General features: G+C 32.4%; 1 protein-coding gene and 1 long non-coding RNA gene across 2 annotated transcripts in view; both read right to left on the minus strand.

Moving 5' to 3' along the window:
* LOC139488064 (uncharacterized) overlaps positions 1–26939 on the minus strand; it is a 222688-nt gene that overhangs the window by 48464 nt on the left and 147285 nt on the right. The gene's annotated exons all lie outside the window — the stretch shown is intronic.
* LOC139490291 (uncharacterized) lies at positions 1339–3814 on the minus strand. Its single transcript, XR_011656268.1, has 3 exons — positions 3688–3814; positions 3021–3160; positions 1339–1888 (listed from the first exon to the last, which is right to left on the minus strand). It is a non-coding gene; the product is annotated as an uncharacterized lncRNA (long non-coding RNA).

Raw genomic sequence — 26939 nt, forward strand, 5'->3', positions numbered from 1 at the left:
TTCTTATACAGAAAAACGTATGATCATATCTTCCCTACGCTTATGCATTATATACTTTCATATACAATGGAAATGGGAAAAACGTAAAAGAACAACAAATGTGAGTTCAATGACCATAATTTATTAAAAAATCAAATACTAGGGTTTTTTTTTGTGTTGGCTTGCGATCTGTTCCAATTATCATAACCACAATGCCGTCCTTTAATCCTCGAATGTAACCTTCTTAATCGACTTATCACCAGGTTTGAACTCGTATAAAGAGCAAATTACTTTAGTTTTTATAAGTGATGTTTTGTATATTGATGCTTGTCTTTGGTCGCCTATTTACTTTTGCCTCGGCATTGTTAGTTCATATTTGACTTATTAGTTTGAATATCTTTCGTACCTTTCATCATGTTGTTAACAACCAGTTGATTAGTTTTACAACTGATACAAACAGTCCTGTTCCCAAGTGAGCGTGGAGTAGATGGAACGGGGACCCAGTTATTTGCCCCATTGAAACGCATTGAAATTCATAGTAAATAAATGGGGTGCTGTTCGTTAAATAATTTTGATAGCCACCTTGGGAGTTTCATGTTAGGCATTAGGTTCCAAGTTTCTGGGTGCAATCTCAGTGCCTCATGACCGGCATTCCGTTGCAAAATTTTGTTTTGATTGACAACAGGGTCACTCAGTCTACTTCCGGTGAAGAATAAAGGCTAGAATTTAGACAATTTACTCCATGCACTGACGCCAGATTTTATTTAAATCAATCAATTTTTTTACAGAAATTCAAACTAGAAAGCCTACCCTTTCAAATAAATCTACATTCAGTTACAGAACTTGTGTAATAATAACACTACACCATTTCAGAGAAAAGTTATAGTTTTTTTTTAAGAACTACATTCGTGGGTACCGGACTGGTTACCGTAACTGGGATCCTATTCCTGTCAGACTTTAACTTTTGTTCCAGACTTAAAACTGCACTTTTAAAATAAAGATATACATCTCAGTAGTTATTCTGAAAAGTTTTAATAAATTTCATCGAACAGTTACAGAGTTATTGACCCTTATCTATAACGTCTCAAATACCAGAAAATACCAGAAAATTGGTCGGATAAAATCATAAATTCATAAAGTAAATTTGCTTAAAATCAGCCTAACATTTTTATTTGAAAAGATATTTACATTCTGTAAATTGCACATGGTAGATAAATTCATTCATTGTATGAAAATGTAGTAAAAATTAAATTTTAATGATTTTTTTTTAAATTAAAATCATCTTTTAATTAAAAAAATAAAAAATTCTTATTTTTTTTATAGGAATTACATAAGCAAAGAAGTTAAAAGTGAAAAACTTACAAAAAATGTATATTTATGAAGGCAAATAAGTTCCTTATCATATATGAACAGCAGTAGTTTACATGGTAATGCAATTAGTGGTAATCCAATAAAATGTAAGCCCTACTGTACACACAAATGATCTCTTAGAATACACTGTCCAGCACCTGTAAATCCCCATAAGAGTGTCACTGTCAGCAATTAGTGGCAAAATTGTGTCAAGGAAGCTGACAGCATCTCCCAGTGATATAAATAATGCAAGAAATTGTAGAACATCATAAATTATCAGTCAATGGTACTGTAAATTAACATGAAAGGTGGCAAAAATCGACGTAAATCTTGCTTCAAAGCGGGTAACAGACCCCATAACAAGGGAATAATGCATGAAACACAGTCTTCAAACAGTCAGCCAAGTTCATCTTATACACAATGGAAGAGGCTAGATGCAGAGAAGTTCTCACTTGTAGCTAAATCCGGTCAAGACGGCACCTCCTACAGTTTACCAGATGTCGAGGGAAATCCTGGATCTGCTAAGTTATTACGTCCACATCCAAAATCTTTGAAGGTTCTGAAAGAAGAAGCTAAATCTGAGTCTCATGATGAAACACATGTTACAGATGAGTCATATAGAGTTGTTAAGATGAATAAAGTTACTCTGCTACTCAATGTAGTTGTTAAATTTCACAATTTACAAGACATTAAATGTGATAACCCGAACTTTGAACTGACAAAGTTAATTAAGTATGGATCTTGTGTAAAGTGCATATATAAATGTACAGAATGCAAGTTTACATCACCATGTGTTAACCTGTTCGATGAAATTAAAACTTCAAAACCTGGACCTAACCCTGGAGAGTTAACCCGCATGCTTGTATCTGCCTTACAGGAGACTCCTATTGGAATAAAAAGAGGAAGATTTCTGATGGCTGCAGGACTGAATATACCACCACCCACTAAAAGAACACTGCAGAGGCATTCTAATTTTGTTGCGAATGAGATTAAAGAGTTAAATGACAATGATATGAAGAAAAAACTTGAAACTGTGAAAGAAGTTAACAGAATTCGTGGTGTAAAAGAGCCGTCACATATTCCTGTAGCAATCGACACGCGTTATAACAGTATGCATATAGTTAGCACAAAAAAAACCGGACAAAATGCTTCCCAAGCAATATCATTGGCATGTGAGCAAGTGACTGACCATAAGTTCATTGTTGCATCAGTTTTTCACAATAAACTTTGCTGGACAGGTTCTTGGCTTAAAGGGAAAGGACTTAATGTAACCTGTCCAGATGGACATGCTGGTACATGTACAGCCAATGTTAAGCCAACCACCCCTTTAAGTGAATATCTCATGGGTAAAGAAATTGGACTTCAGATTGATAGGCAAAATGTGCTGGTAAAGTATGCAGTTACAGATGGAGACGGACGTGGAGCAGAGGGTATAAATGATGCACTCAAAGTTTTACACCCGTTGTGGAAAGTTAAACGCCAAGCTGACCCAATTCATCTCGGAAGATCACAGTTTCGACAAAGTAATTCTGCAAATTTCAGTTTGAACATGTTTTCTGGTTCGACACGTGAAAAGAAAAAACAAGGACAGAAAGTTTTAAGTCAAGATTTGAAAGCCAGATGTAGCTTAGTTTTCAATGAAATGTGGAAAGAAAACTATGGAAATTTGGAAAAGATTAAAAAATGCTTACCTAGAGTGCTTGATGCTACTGTGCGGTGTTATACCGGCGACTGCTCTAAATGTCCCACTAGCTCATACGTGTGTGGTGGTGGTCACACAAACTGTTGGTGGCTGAGATCCATGTACTTGGGTGCAAACAAGTTAACCAACCTGAATATGGATGACAATGACAAATTAATAATGCAGGAACTAATGAAACTTAGTGAGGAGGCATTAATGAAAATGAAATTTAATTTCAACACTCAAAAATGTGAAGCCGTTAACAGAGCACTAAGCGTATCCTTACCAAAAAATGTGAACTTTTCTAGAAATTTTGAAGGAAGGGCATCAGCAATAATTCACACTTTGAATAATGGTATAGCTAATTCCTGGAAACAAAATGCAGAATGTATTGGTTTCAAAATATCACAAGGTTCATTTAAACACTTAGAGCAGATGCAAAGGGAGTGTGAACGGAACAAAGTATACCAAAATACTCAAGAAAGGAAAAAGAAAAATTTACAACAAACCGGACAGAAAATTAAGGATCATGTGGAAGAAAAGGAACAAAGTAAATTTAAAGACCGATATCAAAAAGGACAACTTGATCCCAAACTTAATACAGCATTTGTTCAAAACATAATTAAGGACGATCATTCATATGGGAGAGTAATGCCTGCTAAGAAGAATATACCTACCAGAAGCTGTACTTCAAAAATTCCAAAGTCAAAGAAGATATAGCTGCATCTGAAAAAGATAAAGACAAAATTAACGGTCCTTTTAAGGACCACCAAATCTTTTAAAAAGAGTCTAAAATTGTTGTACATTTAGTCAAAATTCTTTATATATAAGCTATAGCCCTACCCCTTAAATATCTTCTAAAAATAAATCCAGGTGGCAATCTGGAAAATTGGCATGGCCCTGGCAAGAATTGCGGTGTTTACAAAGAATCCTGTTGTTATTTATGTGATGCGGCTCTAAATTAATGTGAGCCGCATTCACACACAAACTATTATGACATAAGTGACTGGCATCAAATGTTTTATTTAACTCTAAATAATTGTTATAAACCATGTAACTGAATCTATGGGCTTTTTTCTTTTTCCAGGTACCAGAAATAGGATCTAGAAAAGAAATAAGCCCATATTTTCCATCTTTTGTTGTTCCCTGATCCCATAAAAAGCATTCGTCATTTCTTGCCAGGTGGCTCTTTTCTATTATTTTTTGCCTATATTTTTCAAAAAATCCCTCCATTTTAACTTACAAGTGTATGAATTTAAATTTCCAACAAATGACCTCACTGTGACCCCTTTTTAAGCTTTCAAATGAAAAAAAAACTTTTTTAAAATTTCCAAAATTTTAATTTCAATTTAATTTAAAAAGTTTAATTCAAATTTAAAAAATAATTACACCATTGTTTTCCTTATTAAATTTTGAAGTTCCTAGCAAAATTTCATCCATGTAACTCGAAAAATAAGCTTACAGTTGTAGATTGAAGTGTTCAATATATGCCCTACTCTGACAGGAACGGGGACCCAGTTATTTGCCCCATTGAAACGCATTGAAATTCATAGTAAATAAATGGGGTGCTGTTCGTTAAATAATTTTGATAGCCACCTTGGGACTTCTGTTTCATGTTAGGCATTAGGTTCCAAGTTTCTGGGTGCAATCTCAGTGCCTCATGACCGGCATTCCGTTGCAAAATTTTGTTTTGATTGACAACAGGGTCACTCAGTCTACTTCCGGTGAAGAATAAAGGCTAGAATTTAGACAATTTACTCCATGCACAGAACTTGTGTAATAATAACACTACACCATTTTAGAGAAAAGTTATAGTTTTTTTTAAGAACTACATTCTACCGGACTGGTTACCGTAACTGGGATCCTATTCCAGATCGCGCACGAGGACTTATCTAAATACAAGCTATGTGCATGCTAGGATGAATAAAAGGAAAACATTATCTTTTGTTGATTTTCTTTTTTTGGCATGATATTGTCAGTTCGTTTTCGACTTATGAGTCAAAATATGAATTCGATATCTTTCACCTGTTTATCTTTCACAAATATTTCTTTTTGCTATACATTAGTATTATTTTATGATATACATATTGTGTACAAGTTATCATTTTGTACCAATTACAATTTGTATTTTGACTTTGTACAAAATTTGACTAAAAGTCATGTATAACTTGTACAATAATTTATTTTATGGGTTTTGTAATAAAAAGGCATTGATACACCACATAGAAACCTTAGAACAAAATAGAATGCATTCTTTAACATTTAGTGTTGTTAGAGCTTTGAAATCTAAGAGAGCTGCCGAAGTTTTTTTTCCGTTACTTGTAGTCCAGTTAATCTAGCATAAATTTGACCCTAACCTTAAATTAATTGCAACAGAAGATTTTTTAGTTTTAATCTTTAGCATTATACCCCAAATACACAGAAAAAAAAGTCCCATAAAATCGAACTTGAGAGAACTAAAAAATAATGATTTTAAAATTCCTATTGAGACTTGCATTGGTATGGGAGATAACTCTGCGAAAAAAGGCAGAAATATCAAGATAATTTGATACAAAATTATAACTTTACCGCTTCTATTCAACAAAATGTATTGATTCTTGATATTTAAGCCGTCTTTAGAGTATAACAAACATCTATAAAGGTGTTTTCAAGCTATAATCTAGATTTCATAATTCATTAGTTGACTATTTATTGGATTTTTCAGCATGTCAAGGTAAAGAATCTACAATTGAAAAAACTAATTAGGTAAATATTCTTCGTTTTGTGATTTAAAGTTTCTTTAAACAAGGTAGATGCCGAATAAATATAATTTACAGATATAAATATGCAATACCAAATATTCACATTATTTTTTCAAAACGGTCACAAAGCCATAAATTTGCAATTTCTTTAATAAAAAAATGTGCAAAAAAAATTACAGTTCAGTTGTGTACATTTCATGAGCAGAAGATTATATAATGTAGTCAAATACGAACTTATAACCCCAAAGTATCATATTGTAAACAAAAAAGGACAAAAAAGGACTCATTTTTGCGGAGATATCTCTCTTTCCAATGTAAATTTCCATAAGAGTTCCATTTGAGTTTTCCTCAAGTTAGGTTATATGGGACTTTTTTCTGTGTTTATTTGGGGCTTAATGTTATAGATTAGAACTACATCATTTCTGTTGCAATTAGTTTTAGGTTCCAACTTAGTTTGACTGGACTATTGACATTTTTCTCTCTTTGGTGTTACATATACTAAAAAAGTACCTCAAAGCGATATAATGGGAGATAGTTCATTGCACATTTTTAAAAACAAATTCATGGGCGACCAAGGCAACTACAATGTCAAGAGTCTGTATAACGAGCAAACCAATACATTAAAGAAATGCTCATATATATATATCATATATGATTGATAATGACACTTAGCAGTGGTCTTAAGGTTTGCAATTTGTGTAATTTCAGAAAAATCGATCATATCACAGGATCAATCGCCTTATCAAGGTCTGTTTAATTCTAACCTAACGATATGTTTGTCTTCATCTTCTTTGTCCGAAAAACTTTTGCCAAATCTTGAAACTGTGGAAGATTTGAGGAAGTGTTTAAAGAGGTTTCAAGGGTTAACAGTGACATTGAAATTGACACAGATGAAAACACTAAAACTGAATCGGTAGAATTAGAAAGAGAACATAAGGACTCTGTGACTGATAGTGAAACTGTATCGACTAGTACAACTATTGAAACCCCAATCATTCGTGCAAGGAAACGCATATTGTCTGGCCAACAATTCCAATCAAATGTTCCAACAAGAAACTGAGCGAGTTATCTGTTTGAGACAATTTTATCATCCCAATACCACAGTATGACCAGTCACCGACCGATTTGAGGAATATGCAACGTGTTGTGGTGGAAAAGGAAAGTTTGGATATCGTGTAGGGACAATAGCTGGTAATATTCCGGGATTCTTAAGTAGAAATCAACTTCAATCAATTGATAACTCTTCTGTGTCACAATTTACAACTTCCCTGAGCCAAGCTGTGAAAAACTCCCTTAAAAACTGGTTGGCAGGATTATCTCTCTTGCAAATGTAAAGGTGGTTGTATCAATTCCAAGTGTAATTTCAAAAAGCAGAATATTTGGTGTAATTCGAGATGTCACGGTTGATTCACCTTCTAATAAATAGAATCATTGTATATTATTGTATAGTATTGTAAATGGAGTTATCAATGTGTTTCATATTGTTTCGTAATTAAAATTAATTTATGTACTATCATTTGATTTGAAAACTTATTTTAAGTAAAATATTGCACAAGATATAAGTGATATTAAGCTTTATTTTTTACAAACTATACTGTGTACAGGCACTTTTTGTACAAATTACAAGTTGTACAAAGTCAAAATAAAAATGTGTTACCTTTCCTCGTCAGTTTTAATCTAGCGCCGTAATACAGTACATGAATATACATATATACTGCAGCTGTCCTATTTGAGCAGTCGAATTGCATTGACCGTAACTATATTCATATGTGATATACAGTCACTGACCGTATATCACCTTGTTAATGACGTTGACAATATGTTTCCGTAGAGTTTTATTTATGACATCAATAAAACATACAGGTTCGCGGCAATTTTACGTCTTCCGTTGAAAATTAAGAAATTATGTTTTTAACCCTAAATGCTTCATTTATAACAGGTATAAGAGTTGCAGTATATAAAGAATAACCATACATTGTCTCGAAATATCAATGTTATTTGTACTCGGCTCGAAACAGGTAGAAATGCTCGGCACAGCGTCGCTTTCTACCTGTTTCTAAGCCTTGTACAAATAACATTGATATTTCGAGACAATGCATGGTTATTCTATATATAAGTATGTCTGAACCAGTGACAACAGCTGAATTATCTATAGTATTATGTTTTTATAATGCATTGAGAATAAATAATATTTTCATTGATTCAATTACAGGTATAGACTAGAAAAGTTATTTTTTGGGGGTCTTGAATACCTTTTTTCTTATTAGCTCACCTGGCCCGAAGGGCCAAGTGAGCTTTTCTCATCACTTGGCGTCCGGCGTCCGTCGTCGTTAACTTTTACAAAAATCTTCTCCTCTGAAACTGTTGGGCCAAATTAATCCAAACTTGGCCATAATCATCATTGGGGTATCTAGTTTAGAAATTGTGTGGCGTGACCCCGCCAACCAACCAAGATGGCCGCCACGGCTAAAAATAGAACATAGGGGTAAAATGCAGTTTTTGGCTTATAACTCAAAAACCAAAGCATTTAGAGCAAATCTGACATGGGGGTAAAAATGTTCATCAGGTCAAGATCTATCTGCCCTGAAATTTTCAGATGAATCAGACAACCAGTTGTTGGGTTGCTGCCCCTAAATTGGTAATTTTAAGGAAATTTTGCTGTTTTTGGTTATTATCTTGAATATTATTATAGATAGAGATAAACTGTAAACAGCAATAATGTTCAGCAAAGTAAGATTTACAAATAAGTTAACATGACGGAAATGGTCAAATGACCCCTTTAAGAGTTATTGCCCTTTATAGTCAATTTTTAACCATTTTTTGTAGATCTTAGTTATCTTTTACAAAAATCTTCTCCTCTGAAACTGCTGGGCCAAATTAATCCAAACTTGGCCATAATCATCATTGGGGTATCTAGTTTAGAAATTGTGTGGCGTGACCCCGCCAACCAACCAAGATGGCCGCCACGGCTAAAAGTAGAACATAGGGGTAAAATGCAGTTTTTGGCTTATAACTCAAAAACCAAAGCATTTAGAGCAAATCTGACATGGGGTAAAAATGTTCATCAGGTCAAGATCTATCTGCCCTGAATTTTTCAGGTGAATCGGACAACCTGTTGTTGGGTTGCTGCCCCTAAATTGGTAATTTTAAGGAAATTTTCCCGTTTTTGGTTATTATCTTGAATATTATTATAGATAGAGATAAACTGTAAACAGCAATAATGTTCAGCAAAGTAAGATTTACAAATAAGTTAACATGACCGAAATGGTCAGTTGACCCCTTTAGGAGTTATTTCCCTTTATAGTCAATTTTTAACAATGTTTTGTAAATCTTAGTTATCTTTTACAAAAATCTTCTCCTCTGATAATACGTGGCCAAATTAAACCAAACTTGGCCACAATCATCATTGGGGTATCTAGTTTAAAAAATGTGTGGCGTGACCCGGTCAACCAACCAAGATGGCTGCCACGGCTAAAAGTAGAACATAGGGGTAAAATTCAGTTTTTGGCTTATAACTCAAAAACCAAAGCATTTAGAGCAAATCTGACATGGGGTATCAGGTCCAGATCTATCTGCCCTGAATTTTTCAGGTGAATCGGACAACCTGTTGTTGGGTTTTACAAAAATCTTCTCTGAAACTACTAAGCCAAGTTAATTATAGATAGAGATAATTGTAAGCAGTTAGAATGTTCAGTAAAGTAAGATGAACAAACACATCACCATCACCAAAACACAATTTTGTCATGAATCCATCTACGTCCTTTGTTTAATATTCACAAAAACCAAGGTGAGCGACACAGGCTCTTTAGAGCCTCTAGTTCAAATTTCGGTAAAAAACCCGGACCATTTGTCTAAAACCCGGACGATTTCACAGTTGCTCTAAAAAAAAACCCGGACAAGAACAAACACTGAATTTTTGGTTTAAATACAAGGAAAATGTGCTTCTCTGTTGGTCGAAACATGTAAAGTATTCAATATAGAATGAAATTCAAAACAGTGTAGCTGTGGCCATTGATTGACACATTAAAATCATCCATTGACTGGGACAATTTACGTGAACGTTTGTCTGTAACGACCACTGTTCACGACGTACCTACGATAGACATTTAAACTGTGGGGTCACCAAAGGTTTCTTAACGCCTTTAATTATAAAATAATTCGAAAAATTAATCAGGAATAAACTTTGTGTTTTGATTTATATAATTTATATAAATCAAAATATCGTGTTATTTCTGATTAATTTTTCGAATTACTTTATTTAGGTGTTGAGAACCTTTGGTGACCCCATAGTTTAAGTGTCTTTAAAAAGTACATAGTGAGCATTGGTCGTTACATACAAACGTTCACCTAAATTGTCCCAGTCAATGGATGATTTTAATGTGTCAATCAATGGCCACAGCTACACTGTTTTGAATTTCGTTCTAAGATGGGTAGTTATGTAAAAAAACTATTATAATTACGAAATAGCAGTTAATTGAACTTATCGCATCTGTTATCACTCGAAAAAGCCCGAACTACACTCGAAAACAATAGACAGAATCACTCGAAAAACCTCGATCCTAGCCGGACACTATACCTACCGTGCTAAAATACAAAATTAAAACTAACAACAGGAAACCAATTTACTTTTATTTGATAAAACTTTCTTTTGATATAAAAGTAGAAATATAAATAAAAATGCAAAACTAAAATAGTTTATGTACAAAAATATTACAATTTTAAGTGAATCATTTGAGAAGCTAAATTTAAAAGTAAACCAAATTACTAAAAATCAAAATTTCCATTTATAATTCAAAAATGTTAGACAAACGCAGCTAGAAATTTATTTCAATTTTTGGTTGACAAAAAAGTTCTTCTTCTTTTCCGAAGAGTTGTTGTATTGAGGCAATCAAATATATAGTGAAAAATTTTAATTTTCGTACTTCTTTTTTGTTAAGCGCACCATCTTTGAATTAAAACTTATTTTTGATATTTTTCTGCAGTCAAAACTTCAAGAAGGCGGAAGAGTAGTAGGTATATCTGAAGTGCTTAATGAAACATAAAAAAAGAGACAAAAATGCAATACTGACTGCTTTTTACAAAAGTTTTGACAGCTTTTGGAATTTTATATTTCTGTCAATGAAACAATAATTTTATGTAACATTTATAAAAAATCTGTAAATGGTCATCTCCTTTACAAAGAAAAATAGTTAAATATGAAAAATACCGATCTCCAAGGAATATTCAAAAGGGTAGGTTTCTTATCGAATGGCAAAATCAAACACTCAAACACACCAAACGAACGAATAACAACTGTCTCATATTCCTGATTTGGTATAGGAAGAAACTGAAATTGGTAGTTTGTTTATCAAAAATCTGAAATTGGTAGTTTGTTGTAACAAAAATTACATTCACATTGTAAGATCCGTTAAATCATGTTGTTAAACATGAATATTCAATGCTTTCAGGCGTGTTCTCAACATTGTGACATAATTGGACAGAAAAAAATGTGAGACACCGATACTTCAATGACATTGTATCATTTCAAATGAAAATGTTAGGATGTTTTCTACTTAAAACGTGTGCTTAGTAAAAATTTTGAATAAAAATGCAAAACTAAAATAGTTTATGTACAAAAATATTACAATTTTAAGTGAATCATTTGAGAAGCTAAATTTAAAAGTAAACCAAATTACTAAAAATCAAAATGTCCACTTATAGTTCAAAAATGGTAGACAAACGCAGCTAGAAATTTATTTCAATTTTTGGTTGACAAAAAAGTTCTTTTTTTTCTTTTCCGAAGAGTTGTTGTACTGAGGCAATCAAATATTAAGTGAAACATTTTAATTTCGTACTTTTTTTTTGTTAAGTGCACCATCTTTGAGTTAAAACTTATTTTTGATATTTTTCTGCAGTCAAAACTTCAAGAAGGCGGAAGAGCAGTAAGTATATCTGAAGTGCTTAGTGAAACATAAAAAAAGACAACAATGCAATACTGACTGCTTTTTACAAATTACTCTAAAGTTTTTGTATTTACATTGATTGTTCTCAACTATTTATAAGAAACTAATTTTAACAAAACATTATGCAACAGACTAAGTTATGGTCTGGAATATATGTTTGTAAATTATTCGTTACTTAAACTGTATAATTTTATATGTAGTCTATGTACTATGAACATTACAGTACTTAACATTCAGGATATATTAAATCAACGCAGCAAAGTTAATGGTACATTTAGTTCAGCTGAAATCTAATGAAGTTTGATAAATATTTAAAATTACGAGACAGCATGCCCATTGATAAGTTTAGACTTTTGCTCAAAGTTAAATTGGGAAACTGACCTAACAAAAACACGAACTACTGGAAAGTATACGCCATGAATGCTAAAAAATAGAAAAAATCTAACAACAACAACGGTACCGATTCTGCTATAACAATACATCAATAATAATATCAATTTCCTTATAACAACTTTGTTGATATAAAATACATAATAAATAATAATTAAATCAAAATCAAATAGAAAAGAGCTTTGACTTCCATAAAAATATATAAGGAGGTTGTGGTACCGGAAAATTTAGTAAGAACATTACATAATAAACCTTCAATTAACAAAGAGGGTTAGTAGGTAAGCACCCCCCCCCCCCCACAAAAAATAACAAATAAAAAAAATCGGGTCTTATTCTACACCGAGGATACTCTTAAGGTTTTTGTTAAAGGGAATTTGCACAAAAGAAATATTAGTCAATGTCTAACCTAAAATAATTTTAACACATCAAGATACTTGTTAAATATATACATTTCCTTGGCAGTTTTTTACTTATTTCAAGAGGTTTTTTTAACCTTCTCGAAAACAATATGTTCAATGCAATAAAACATACGAACACATACTCATCCAATTCGCTCATCCTTTTAAGTATAAAACATTGCAAAATTTAAAAACAATTATATACAAAATAAGGGAAAAGTTCCCCGGGTGCCGCACAAACGTCATGGCAACAAACAAAAAACTAGTAAGGACATACTTGGATTCCTGAAAGAAAATTTTACAAAACGATTTCAAAGATGTCTAAGAATTCTCTGTGCAAAATATGTCAGCCACGCCCACTCTCAACGGCAAGAACCAACATTCTAATGCAACAACGTTTGTAACGTTCATTTTGATTGGATAACGTCACTTTCTTACATGGCATAGGAAGTATGCGCAAGCGCAGACGGCATATGACAGATTTTAAATACATGTTTTAACGTTGTTTTCTGTCAGTTTCATTAGAATGGAGATAACAATATTGTATTTTAAGCTCCGACGGCATCAATTTTGGATTTGATGGTCGCAAATACCCGTTAACTGTCTCCGCTAACGCGTCGCCAGTAAACTTAATTTGCGGTTGTATTAAAAAATTCCAGGACGGGTCAAACAGAAAAATATTTAAAGTAGAGAAAATGTACACCTAAATCAGCATGACTTTATCAGATGGGAACGAATACTTAAAATCCATGCTGATTTAGGTTATATAATTCAACCAGTGGCAAGCAATGTCGCAGGTGTGTTCTAGTTATACCTTACATGGAAATAAAACACAATAATATAACAAGTACTTAAAAATAATAAATACAACTAAAATAAAAAAAACTCTATATAAAATTTGAAATATGCATAAATCATTGATATTTACAATTTGCATTTTGCATTATATACAATTTTATAAAGCATCGGTCCTAAAATTGAGAAGTTTTGATTAACACTTAGTCTAGTTCGAACCTTCCCATAAATGCAATTAGGCCGTTTTACATACTTAAAATAATTTTACATAAATACTTAAAAGAATTTTACATATACACTAAAAAGGAAATATATGAAGATACTCAAAATAAGTAAATCAAAATGTTTAAATAATAGAAGAGTCTGATAATTTTAATTACATATAAAAAAAAAACGTAGTACGACCAATTTTCCTTATATTTGTTTCACTCTCGTTGTTAAAAAAGTGGAAACATTAAATCAATTCACAAAATGTAACATTTGCAGTTTTGAGCCATTATTTGACGACTTGAAAAAGGGAATTTACAAAAACTGGCCCGCTCGGAGTAAGAATATTTGGGCTTGGTAGGGTGACAATGGCTTCAAGCGGACCTTGTGAACTAGCACGGACAAAAATCAGACTCAAGAGTGTCGGTCCAGTAAAAACAGGTCTTATCCTCTGGTAATAAACAGATTAAGTTATTCAGTGATGATAAAGACAAAATATGCATGTCGCAAACTTAATTTGATTACAGAGAGTAAATATTACAACTTAATGTACACAACACGTTTAATTTATTTTTTAAATTAGTATAAAAGGCTACTTTGGAGTAGGAGCTGTCTCCCCTCACACAGGTATAGATGACAAGAAACTAGCAACTATCTTGTACTTTTTTGGCTCCAACCTGTTAAATATTCAATATAAAAATATTTTATTTTATTCATGAATCTGTTAGTTTAGTTATGGATGATTGTACTGCTTTATATAGGGCACCATAATTGGAAATAATAGAATATGTGTATGTGTATGTGTATGTCTATGAATATGTATATCTAAGTATCATGTTCTCGTCCTGAATATACATTTAATGTTCTTTAATAAACCATTAGGGAAACATTCAAATTTAGTATACTGTAGAATTTTAGAAAAGCCCCTGATAAGAAATAAATTAAGAAGAAAATTGCCATACATCTCCTCTGTAGGCTATACAAGTCTACGGGATAAAAGCCTAAATCACTAGCATAAATTTGTTGGGGAAAAGAAGACTGTACAACAGAATAGCCTTCACACATGAAAAAACACACATCAGTAAATTGGAAGGCAAATTCAAGCAATTTGATTGGATGAGAATTTGTAACTTTGTACTTGTGATAGATTAGAACCAACAAGTAGGATTATGAATGTTGAAATAGCTCATATTAACAAAATCTATCAAATATTTACAATTGTACATGATTCATTTCATACACTTTCATTTACTAAGTAATTGAAACGAAGGATTCTCTATCACCCATAGGCATAGTTGACCATACACATTTTGCTGTTCTAAAGTGATGTTGTTTTATATTTGGTGTCAATAGTTTTACCTCATTTTATTGCCAAAAAAATGTATGCACGGATTTATCTACCCGAAACCGAAAAATATTGCTAGTAGATAAATTAATAGGTACACGAAAAACCACAGAGTGGAATTTGATTAGGATCTTATCCTGGTACCTTATGTCAATAAGACGTCAAACATTTTCAGAAACTCCTTGAAAGTGTAAAAAGACATGAGCCCGTTTGTTACAGTAATGACATTGGGGGCCAATGACCTGGATAAATTGGAAGAGACAATTATTCCTGTCCTATAAGGAGTCAGTCGACGATTTTCGTTGTGTTGACTTATATGAAGATATAGTCTTGCTGATCGTCTTTGGTGCATTGAGTTTCCCACTATGGATTATATTTTGAACATCACCAAAAAAAAAGAAAACAAGGTTTGAAAAAATCACCATTAATTGATATTAACCCTTATAAGAAGTCAATCAACAATTTTGGTTTCTTGATAAATTACCTACTTATTTTTGTTCTTTTCAGTTTCTGAGATCTCTCTAACTGTTACAATTTTCAACATAATAGGAGAAACACATTAAAATAGGATAAATTTTTCAAGGGCAATGACTCCTGGGAGAAGTCATCTGATTATTTAAGGAGGAATGGAAAGTAGGTAGAGTCTTTGCATCTCTTAGCACATTCGTAATGTATGACACAACTATATTGTTTGGCGCATCATCCATATCTAACGTCAAAACTAAATTAGATTATTGTCAAGTTTAATGTCATCTGCTCAGATGGCGTCAGAAAAGATGAAAAAATTGACTTCAAATTGAACGATGGAAAATAGCCCAACTTTAGTTGGTTATTTATGGTTATTACATCGAATGCAATTTATATCAAAACGAAACAACAACAATGACATTTTCTCTCCAGACACTTCAAAAACGCGGTGCCGGTATTTCAAATATATTTTGATAAAAACTGTCAGTAGTAATCAAAAGGTAAAAAAAAAAAAACGCAAATTCTAGACAAAGAAATATGATACTTTATAGTATACAATTTATACTGTCTATAATAAAAAAAAAATCAAAATGAGTTATTGTTGGAAAACATATCAAATATCAAAAACACCTATTCTTGGTATTTATCAATAAAAATACTACAAATTGTTCGTCAAAGTAAGACGAAGTATTAAACACTTACAAGCCTGGTATCTGTCAAAAAACTTTAAAAAAACTAGAACTATGAAAAGTACATCAAATATGCTGATTACACACAGACAGATATTTCTATAATCAATTAAAAAATGTACCAGGTATATACAAAACTAGAAACTCCGAGAGACAAGAATATACGACATACGTTTCTCCAATATTGCTGTATTGCAAATGGAAGAAACTTCTAACTATATTCGATTTTGAGAAAATGTCTCATCTTTCCCTCATCTAACATTTAAACTTTGAAAATCTTTTAAAAGCTGGTAGATTCTATTCCATGTCTGATCATTCACAGGGCTGGAAAAAACAACATCATTCAATGCACACATAAATTCATAATAAAATATTTGAGACAATTTGCAATTCTGCTATAATGGAATGGTTATCACCAAATACAAACCAATGGATTTTAATAGCAGTAGCACAGTGGTGTCACTTGAGAAGCAGGAACTGCTGATCCTTACGGAACCCACGAGTTCACTCAAGATTTTGCTGGGTTTGTGTTGAGCAGTCTTAATTTTCTGTTAAGTATTTATGGAATTTTGTTTAACTTTTATTTGTTGTCTCTGACCATTATATTTTTGGTTTTTTACTTCTATTTACGCTTGATTTTAAACAACAATTAGCTTTACAACGTAATTTTAGTTTACAGTTGACAGAATCAATCTCTGAAATAATTCTTAAAGTTGCCAATGGATATCTAACTTTATTCAACGTGGTAATCAGCTCTTAATACGCGCTTCAGACTCTTAAAAATATATTTTAAAACTAATATGTTGTTGATTTGATCACTAATGTTCTATTTTCAAAAACTGTAATTGGGTTGGATAGTTTGTGATTACATTGGACATATACATCTGAAATAAGACAACCAAAGAACGGTTGTTGCCAAGCATAGTTTTAATGTATCTACCCTTTTCAGCAAAAAAGCTTTTTAAGACTTTTATAAGACATTCGGAAAACAAACGCTAAATGATAGCAATAGTTCTTTTCGGGTTTGAAAGCAAAGTAAACAGAAACGGTAAAGGGAATGGTACAAAAAGAAAGGAAAAGCAGAGATTATGTTCATATATAGCTGCTAAAATAGGAAGGTGAGAAAGATTAAGAGATAACAGCAAGCTAATTTTAAACAAGAGATTTGGAAAAATGAGATGCTTATTAATTATCAATGATAAAATGAGATGTTTATTGATAATCAATGATGATTTGATTTATGAGAGAGAAACAAACCACACTACGAATACGGATTCTGATAATGATCCTCCATTATATGATCATAGTGCTTGTCCTCGTCTGTATCTCGAGGTTTCTTGTACGTAACGCTATCATATTGTTTATCTGGTGTATCTTTACTTTCACCAGGTTCAGTGTGGTCCTTGGCTAACGAATATATCGACAAATCACCAACAGGAACATCTGAATTGGAGTATAATGGTTCATCAATGTCTTTTATCATTTTCGTACCTGTGCTCATGGAGTTTATGTTGATGTCGTCCTGTTGGGGTGTCTGAATGTTCCGGAGGTGTCCACTGTTCAATATAATGATCTATGATTTATCAAACATGATATTTCATAACAATGATACTATTATGCTTTGTTAATACGTATGATGGTCATGCATATCAAATGATCAAGATTATATGGACAACTTTCAGATATGCACCTTACGGAGATTATTGTACAATACATTCACAATGCTAAAAACCATAAGCTCTGAAAACACCAGTACATATCAACTGAACTATATAAGTTGAAATATGTCTTCCATAAATATGTACAAAAAAGATAGCTGTATAATAAACATTTCACCAATCACCAATACAAGATAAAAATTATGTAATTATCAAATTATGAATCAGCTATTATTAATTTAATCCAGAATAAACGCACCAAATGCAATTGCGATTGAATTTTTGTGGCCTTTTGGCTTCGAGTGCGAGAGATCGTTGACTCACCATTAAAACAGATTTACAAATTGGTATTACGATATAAACTTCTCCTTATTCAGAGTAAGGATGCTTGACATACATTCCTGTACATACTCTCGTTCTCTGAGGATTGTTAATTAAATATGAGAAACATGCTGTGTTAAAACAAAAGGAATACACGCTTCTCCATGCTAAGCAGTCAAAAATATTAACAAACATAGTTTCCTATTGGCATTTTATGCAAACGTTATTTTACGTACACATCTCATCAGTATCTGTAAGAAAGAAAATAAAAGCTTCACCCGAAATAAAAACGTAATACGTATGTTATTTTTTTAATATTCAGTATGTAGGGATAGCAAAATTAGTGCACATCGATTTTATTTTTAAAGTGCACAACAGATTTTTTGAATTTGAATTTTTGCTTACCCGTACACTAATTTATCAATATATTTCCGTATGCAGTGACCTTTTTCCGATACCTCTCGTTAAAACTTCGGCCACCGAAAGTGCGAAGGGGAAGTGAGAATGGAGACGAGGAACGTATAAAATAGATAAAACTCGACAAAACAACAGAAAAAGGCCCGCGTCTTAAAGAACGAAAACAAACATGTACTTGAACGTAATTTGTAAGAACTGATCACAGGAACCTGATTCTGTCAATGTGGGGTTTACTATCCACACCCGTACGAAAAATCACCTTGTAGATAACGAAAAATTCTCAATGTGTTCGCTTCAACCGATATTTTTTAACTTTCCCTTGCATTTATCACGCATAAAAATACATCAGTTTGTCGGTAATTGATATATCTTTACAATAAAACATGTTTCATGTACCTTGAGAATACCCCTCAATCAAAATTACACACGTATGACGAAAATTATTGATCTTTTTCCAGACCATTGGATTTGTAATTCTTAAACTTCCGGTAAACTTTGGAACTTAATATAACTGTGCTATTCCATTGGTCACATTTTCTGGTTACTGGTAAATAGTATAAATAAACAGGTAACCAGAATAATTTGACCAATCAGATTGCACAGTTTTATTAACTTCCTGAATTAACCGGAAGTTATAGAATTACAAATTAAATGGTCTGGAAAAAGGTCAATAATTTTCGTCATACGTGTGTAATTCTGTTTGAGAGGTATTCTGAGGGTACACAAAACACGTTTTATTGTAAAAATAAATCAATTACCGACAAACTGATGTATTTTTATGCGTTATAAACGAAGGGAAAGTTAAAAAAATATCGGTTGAAGCGAACACATTGAAAATTTTCGTTAGCTACCTTGTGATTTTTCGTACGGGTGTGGATAGTAAACACTACATTGACAGAAACAAGTGCCTGTTGAACAAATTCTTATAAAAATTTGATACAACAACTCATTTAACAACTGTAAAGGGAAAGTTTAATTAACTAATGTGAACGCAAGGAACATAAAGAATATGATGCCTCTTTCAGTTTACTTATTTGTGACGTTTTCCACGTGCTCTGTGTTGATTGTTTACCAAAGTCACGATCTAGTCAACTTCGCCAGCAAACAAGAAAGTTAATCAGCTTTCGATCAACAATCGCTTAATGAAATTTTATGTGTCGGTAACATGTCATAGATTCGTTATTAATATTATTAGCGTGCATACAGGACTCAGTTAAGTTACTGTATATGTGCATGCCTTGGTTAAATAATTTCAATAATATTAGAATAACCAGAAACTCGTTTCATGTGACTTAAAGACTCTTTTTGAATGTTATTCTGTTAAATGAGCTTAATGTGTCATAAAGGTACGAAAGGAAAGCACAATTTCTGGAAAGTATAAAATTTTATAGAAATGGCCACAACAACTCCAGAGGGTTAACGACAGAAATTAAAAAATATGTTAGACTAATTCTGTAGCACCAGTGTAGCATTGTAAATATGTATTCACAAAAATGTAATAAAACGTTTTTTCAAAAAGAATTTTGCTATAATTGTTCAGCTGACGTAGCTGCAGTGTAGCATTGTAAGCATTAGCTGCGAAACCATAGCCGTCAGGTCCTTGTACATTTTTTGATTGATAACGATGTAAAACATTTATTTAAATTATAAAAAGTCTAAAATAAACAATTTACAGGACATGGGCTTTATAATATGTAGCTTCGTTGTATAGTCTAGACACCATCTAATTTACTGTCGACTCCGATTGTCATATAAGCGATATAAACATAAATATAGATATAAATAGATAGCGAACTCGTGCAATTGGATTTTTCTAGGGCTGTTGAATTTCTTATGGTAGATTAAAAAAATATATTAATCATCGTTTTTACCTGTATAAAAATGATTTTTTGTAGATAGGATCAGTCAATAAACTTAGATTTGTTTCACATTCAATGTTAATCAATCCTAATTCTATCTTATTCATTTAAATGTGACGTCATGTTTCATTTTTTAATGATCTGTTTTACAAATTCAAATGTGACGTCATTTTTTACATTTCAAATATGACGTCACTTGGCGTTGAGGTTTTCACTTATTCGGATGTGTCTATTTTTTGTGTTGCCTTTATATCGGGTTATGTAATGTATTTCGGTTGTTTCCTGTTATTAGTTAATACTTCAGTTCTATCATGTATAGTCATTTTATAAAATTAACTGTTTGCAAAAGTATAAATTATTCTAAAGAATAGGGATGTTCTGGTACCTAACAGAAAACCCTGGCCGTTTTTTGGCACAACTTTTTTGAACTTTTGGTCCTCGATTCTGTTCAACTTTGTACTTGTTTCGGCTTTCAAACTTTTGTATTTGGGCGTCACTAGTAAGTCTTGTGTAGACAAAATGCACTTCTGGCGTATTAAAAATTTAAAACTTGTTGCCTTTTGTTAGCTGTTATTCGTGTGTTTCTTTGTCAATTGTGGTATCATATTTATTTATATTGTAGTCCTGTAATGTTGTGTTGTCATTTTAATGTTATATTTCACATGGCCATAAAAGAGGGAGGTTTGTAATGCCACAAAACCAGGTTCAACCCACCATTTTTTCCTTTAAAAATGTCCTGTAACAAGTCAGGAGTATGGACATTGTTATATTATCGTTTCTGTGTGTGTTACATTTTAACGTTGTGTTTCCGTTGTGTCGTTTGTTTTCTCTTATTTTTGAATGTGAATTCACATTACTATAAGACGTGTCACGGTACTTATCTATCCCAAATTCATGATTGTATTTGGTTTTGATGTTATATTTATTATTCTCGTAGGATTTTGTCTAATGCTTAGTCTGTTTCTGTGTGTATCACATTTTAATGTTGTGTCGTTGTTCTCCTCTTACATTTGATGCATTTCCCTCGGTTTTAGTTTGTTACCCCGATTTTGGTTTTTGTCCATGGATTTACGAGTTTTGAACAGCGGTATACTACTGTTGCCTTTATTTGACATTATCTTCCTTTTAATAAATGAACACGCGCAATTCATGCGTTATCAATCTATAGCTAAGGGGTTAATTTGAAATTCACATGAACACGGATTCAATGAGATCGAATTATACACTTGCAACTGAATAATTCTTATCAATGTTCCTTAGCTTAATTTAACAAAATTGAACCATACTGGATGCTAAAAGCGAATTATTATTTCACTAATTCGCTATCATAATTGATTAGCAAAAAAACAAATCATATTTAAGATTTTTTATATATCTCGTAACTAGTACCTCTTTAATGAAAAAGCAATGGTATGTAGTCTAACATTTCATCAAATATATACCTTCAAAACACGAATCACTACACAATACAAGTTCACAAAAGCCTATTTAAATTATATGTTATAAAATTTAGGTTTTTTTTGCAATATTTCAAACAAAATAATGCGAATTAGTGTTTTATATCGTCTTACCGCCTATTCTTTATAACTGCAACTACAACAACACAAACAATGACACCACCTAGTACACTTCCTAAAGAAGCTGTCATTATCCCTGCAATTAAATATTAAACTATAGAACATTGAATCGGAAAAAATAAATCAGATTTTGTTATCTGTTTAAAGCCTATTCGAACTCAACCTTTTATTCTTGAAGCAAACATGGGTGTTTTATGTTTTTATTATTAATACGTTTCGAATAAAAATGAGAATGGAAATGAGGGAATATGTGAAAGAGACAACAACCTGACCAAAGAGCAGATAACAGCAGAATTCACCAATGGGTCGTGAACGCAGCGTGAAATGCCGCACCCAGAGTAAAAATATGTACTAGTTCAGTAAAAATGAACGTAATAATCAAATCCAAAACATAAAAAGTAAAATCACAAAAATACTGAACTAAGAGGAAAATCTAATCGGAAAGTCCATAATCACATGGCAAAATCAAATAACAAAACACATCAAAAACGAATGGACAAGAACAGTCATATTCCTGACTTAGAACAGGCATTTTCAAATGTAGAAAATGGTGGATTAATGCTGGTTTTATAGCGCTAACCCTCTCACTTTGATGACAGTTTAATGACTAAAATTTAAAAAAAAAAAACCCACAAGACTAACAAAAACCAGAGGCTGCTGACCTGGGACAGGCGCAAACAATGTGGCGGGGTTAAACATGTTTTGTTAGATCTAAACCCTCTCACTGTACCTCTAGCAAATGTAGAATAAAAACACAACGCAATATACACAGTAAAACTTATTTTAAAAGTAGTCCGAGTTAGATGTCAGAATAGGTAACAGATGAAACAAAGCAAAATTACAATGATACATATATTAACAAAGGACTACTAGCAGTTACTGACAAGCCAGCTCGAGAACTCAATTAAATTGATTGAAAGGTTAAGTCTTTTTCATATGAAACTCAGGTACAAACCCTCCCATTAGGGGTTTAGTATCATACCATCTTGAAATATATGCGAAGAACATAACCCGTACTATGCCAAAAACTAGTTTCAGAATAAATGTGTTTATTTCCTATGCAAAGACCCTATAAAAGAGGGACGAAGTGAATCAATATTGATACCAAAGATTTTTGTTATACTAAGTAGTTCTGTTAAATGTAAGCTTTATATTATGACATATTCACAACATTAGTCATTGGATTTCAAACATCCATGGCTGCGTATTTATACATCTTGTACAACCAAATGACGCCTCTATTTTAAAAGCATTTTACTACAGAAACGGGAGACGTCCAGGTGACAATATTCTTTACCCCTTTCAACCCTTTGAATGAGCTGGATCGAAATGTAAGCTCCTTTGCCAATAGACATCATTATAAACTGAGCTTCGTCTATATATTATAATAGTCATCGGTATAAACTAGACTAAAGATCATGCAAATATGCAGGCATTACGAAAAAGATTCAGATAAAAGCATCACTTGATACCCCGCTACTAGGTTTGTTTTTTCTGTATCAAACTCTTACCTCATCAATCACCACAAGCATTGATTTTTTCACTTTAAGTTGGAGTGTTTCAATTAACTCATAAAGACCAACTAAAATGCAGCGAACACGAAGTCACATTAAATGTGTTCTTCAAAATCTAAACATAAGCCCTGGACCATTGCATTTTTTATTTTTTTTAGACGAACATAGATTTGCTATTGTATAAACTCGACTTTCTAATCTATGTGTTATCAGGTTATTGTATTTTACCAAGATTTATAGGCCTAAATACAGGGCAAAGTAACACAACATCCGGCAATATTTTTGGTCAATATCCTGCACACCATTTCCGATCATTAATCTTTTAAATTTTAAATGAACAAGTTTTAAAAAACCAACATTTTCCTAAAAAAAAAATCATCCACATAAATATTAAGTTACACATAAAGATAAAAGAGTTTGATCTCCCACAATTAGTTCCACCAAAATACCCACATGCATAACAAAGAAGAATCGACGATGCATAAAATAAACATGAAATTGAACTATTTGAGCGATAAACAGATAGGAGAACAATTTGTTTGAGCTGTTTTCAATTGCATTAATTCAAAAATAAAAAAATAAAAATAAAAAAAATCTTATATTTTTCGTTTACTATTTGAGAGATGAGCAATTATTACTTCATACCGCCAATACAACTGGATTAAGTCAAATAATGTCTCTTCACTGTAAATGCATGAATGCAATTCAGGATTTGATTAGGTGGGGTTTATAAAATAATGGTACGGAGTTTAATCAGGATATTTTACATACCACATGTACAAGACAACTAGAACAACAAACAGTTTAGTTTGAACATATTTATTTATAGTGGATTGGGAAACAAGTTTTGCAACTTATATTAATCCCCTTCTACTTTGCGGGAGCAAGTGCTGCCTTGTAGCGGCATAAGCCTGCTCTTTTTCGAAATCTACAAGAGTGTCTTTAACGTGCAAGAGATATGGCACAATAGTGGTTGCTAAAAGTGTGGTACTAGTCGGTTTACTAATTACATAAATCTAGTTTTGACGAGAAGAGAACAGTCGCCTGTTTAACGAAGTTACAAAGCTGGTAATGGGTCTTATCTTAAAGCAGATCAATATTTCCCGGTAAATAGCAATTTGAACTTACATTATTGGTTTACAATACAAAAACTAGGAGATTTGATGTGATTGCCAAATGAGCCCTTTCCTTGATATTGATATATATGTTTGTAACGCTAAGCGTAACGCTAAATAAAAGCAACAGTAGTATATCGGTGTTCAATGGTCATAAATCGATTGAACAAATCCGAGTCTCAAACCAAAACCGAGGGAAACACATGAACTATAATAGGAAAACAATGGATCAACAGAAACACTGAACTGCTACAAAAATAAACGCCAACATCCATAGAAACATAACAAATACCACATTCTTGACTTGGTACTGGATTTTGTTTTTGGAAAAATTGGTAGGTTGAAACTGGTTGGATGGCTAGCCAAGCCTCCCGCCTAAATGGCAATATTAAAAATAGCGATAAAATGACAACATTACATGACAGAAATACAGTACAAATAAGCGTAAGCTTACTCAGGACAGGAAATACATAAATGAATAATATAATGGTACATAAAAATATCTAAACCACAGATTAACAACGAACACCTCAAATTAATTTACGACAGTACACAAGTACAGCACAAAAGAACAGTTTGTCTTTCATAAGAATTAACGCCAGAAAAAGTGACGTCAAAGGTGCATATGTAGAATATACAAAATTGGGATTAGTACGTTTGTAAGGGTGTTTTTTTGTGTATTTTCTTTATTCACTGTCCCTCTGGTATCTTTCGCCCGTCTTTTACATTACAAAAGTATTACTATAAATTGTGTAAATAAAGATAATGGTACATAGTTATTAAAGGTACCAGGTTTTAATTTAATACGCCATATGCGCGTTTTGTCTACATGAGACTCATCAGTGACGTTCGGATCAAAATAGTTATAAAGCCAAACACGTACAAAGTTGAAGTGCATTGAGGACCCAAAATTCCAAAAAGTTTTGCCAAATACAGCTAAGGTAATCTATGCATGGGATAAGAAACTCCTTAATTTTTCGAAAACTTCAAAGTTTTGTAAACATGAAAATTATAAAATGACCATATAATTGAAATACATGTCAACACCGAAGTAATGACTACTGGGATGGTGATACTCCCGAGGACGAAACGTCTTCCAGCAGTGTCATCGACCCAGTGGTGTAAAATGGTTGATACGCCATACGCGCGTTTCGTCTACATAAGGCTCATCACTGACACTCTTATCAAAAAAATTATAAAGCAAAACAAGTTCAAAACTGAAGAGCATTCAGGACCCAAAATTCCAAAATGTTTTGCCAAAAACGGCTAAGGTAATCTATGCCTTGGATAAGAAAATCCATAGTTTTTTTGAAAATTTCAAAGTTGAATTACTTATATTTGTATTTTCTACCATGTCGTATTTTTTTATTACGATAAAAGAGATGATTTTTCCTATTGTTAATTATCCAAATTTAGAAGGTAATGTTCCTTTGGCATAATTGTATGGTGTTTATATATCCCAACTTGATCGATTTTCTCGTGTATGTAACCACATACACATGTTTATCATTTTAACGAAAGAAATCTCTTCATAAGTGACAAATAATTACAGTCCAGAGTTGTCGATACCACAAACTTAACACAAACATGTCGTAATTCACACCAAAAGCTAACCAAACCTTTCAAAGTCCTTTGTTAATTTATATTGGTTTTTGTCAATTTGCTTTGTTTTCTTCTGTTACCTATACTTATTTTTACATCGAACTCAAACTTCTTTAGAACTTAATTTTTACTGATTTTGTATAATTCTAAGTTTCTGTGTGTGTAACATTTTAATGTTGTGTCGTTGTTCTCCTTTTATATTTAATGTGTTTCCCTCAGTTTTAGTTTGTAACCCGGATTTGGTTTTTTTCTATGGATTTATGAGTTTCGAAAAGCGGTATACTACTGTTGCCTTTATTTACTGTGCGTATTGCTGTGGTTTTTTTTTATGAATTGTCTAGAGATATAAGGGGAGTTTTGAGATCTCGCAATACAATATGGTTAACTCCTCTGCATTGTGCGCCTGTCCAAAGTCAGGAGCCTTGGCCTTTGCTGGTCTTTTTTATCTATATAAAACAGACTTAAAAAAAAAAGCTATTATAAATCATTACAACAGAGTAAAAGAACAAACATATGAAAACGTTGTGTATAATTAAAAATAGCATTGTTTATATTTCAATGTTAGTCTCGAGGGAAGTGACTAGGTTGGTTTTTTAAAAGCGTAGTTAATAATGTTTAAAAATAATAACAATACCAGCTTCGGAAGAACCAGTATGGTTAGGGCTATGGCATAAGGCTCTTAGACTTTCATTGCAAAAATGCGTCTCCAGCTGAAAACTTCCATTTTGTTGAATATTTGCGGCCACACACACTGTTTTTGTAATATCTAAAAAAAAGTTAAACAATAGATGATAATAATTCGTAATGTTGAGTCTTCTCAACACATTAAAGTTAAAAAATAAAACTACAAATTATAAATGTAGAAAAAGACCAATATCTTAGATTCCAAAT

Source organism: Mytilus edulis, chromosome 9 (genome assembly GCF_963676685.1).
Source record: "Mytilus edulis chromosome 9, xbMytEdul2.2, whole genome shotgun sequence".
Taxonomy (NCBI): domain Eukaryota; kingdom Metazoa; phylum Mollusca; class Bivalvia; order Mytilida; family Mytilidae; genus Mytilus; species Mytilus edulis.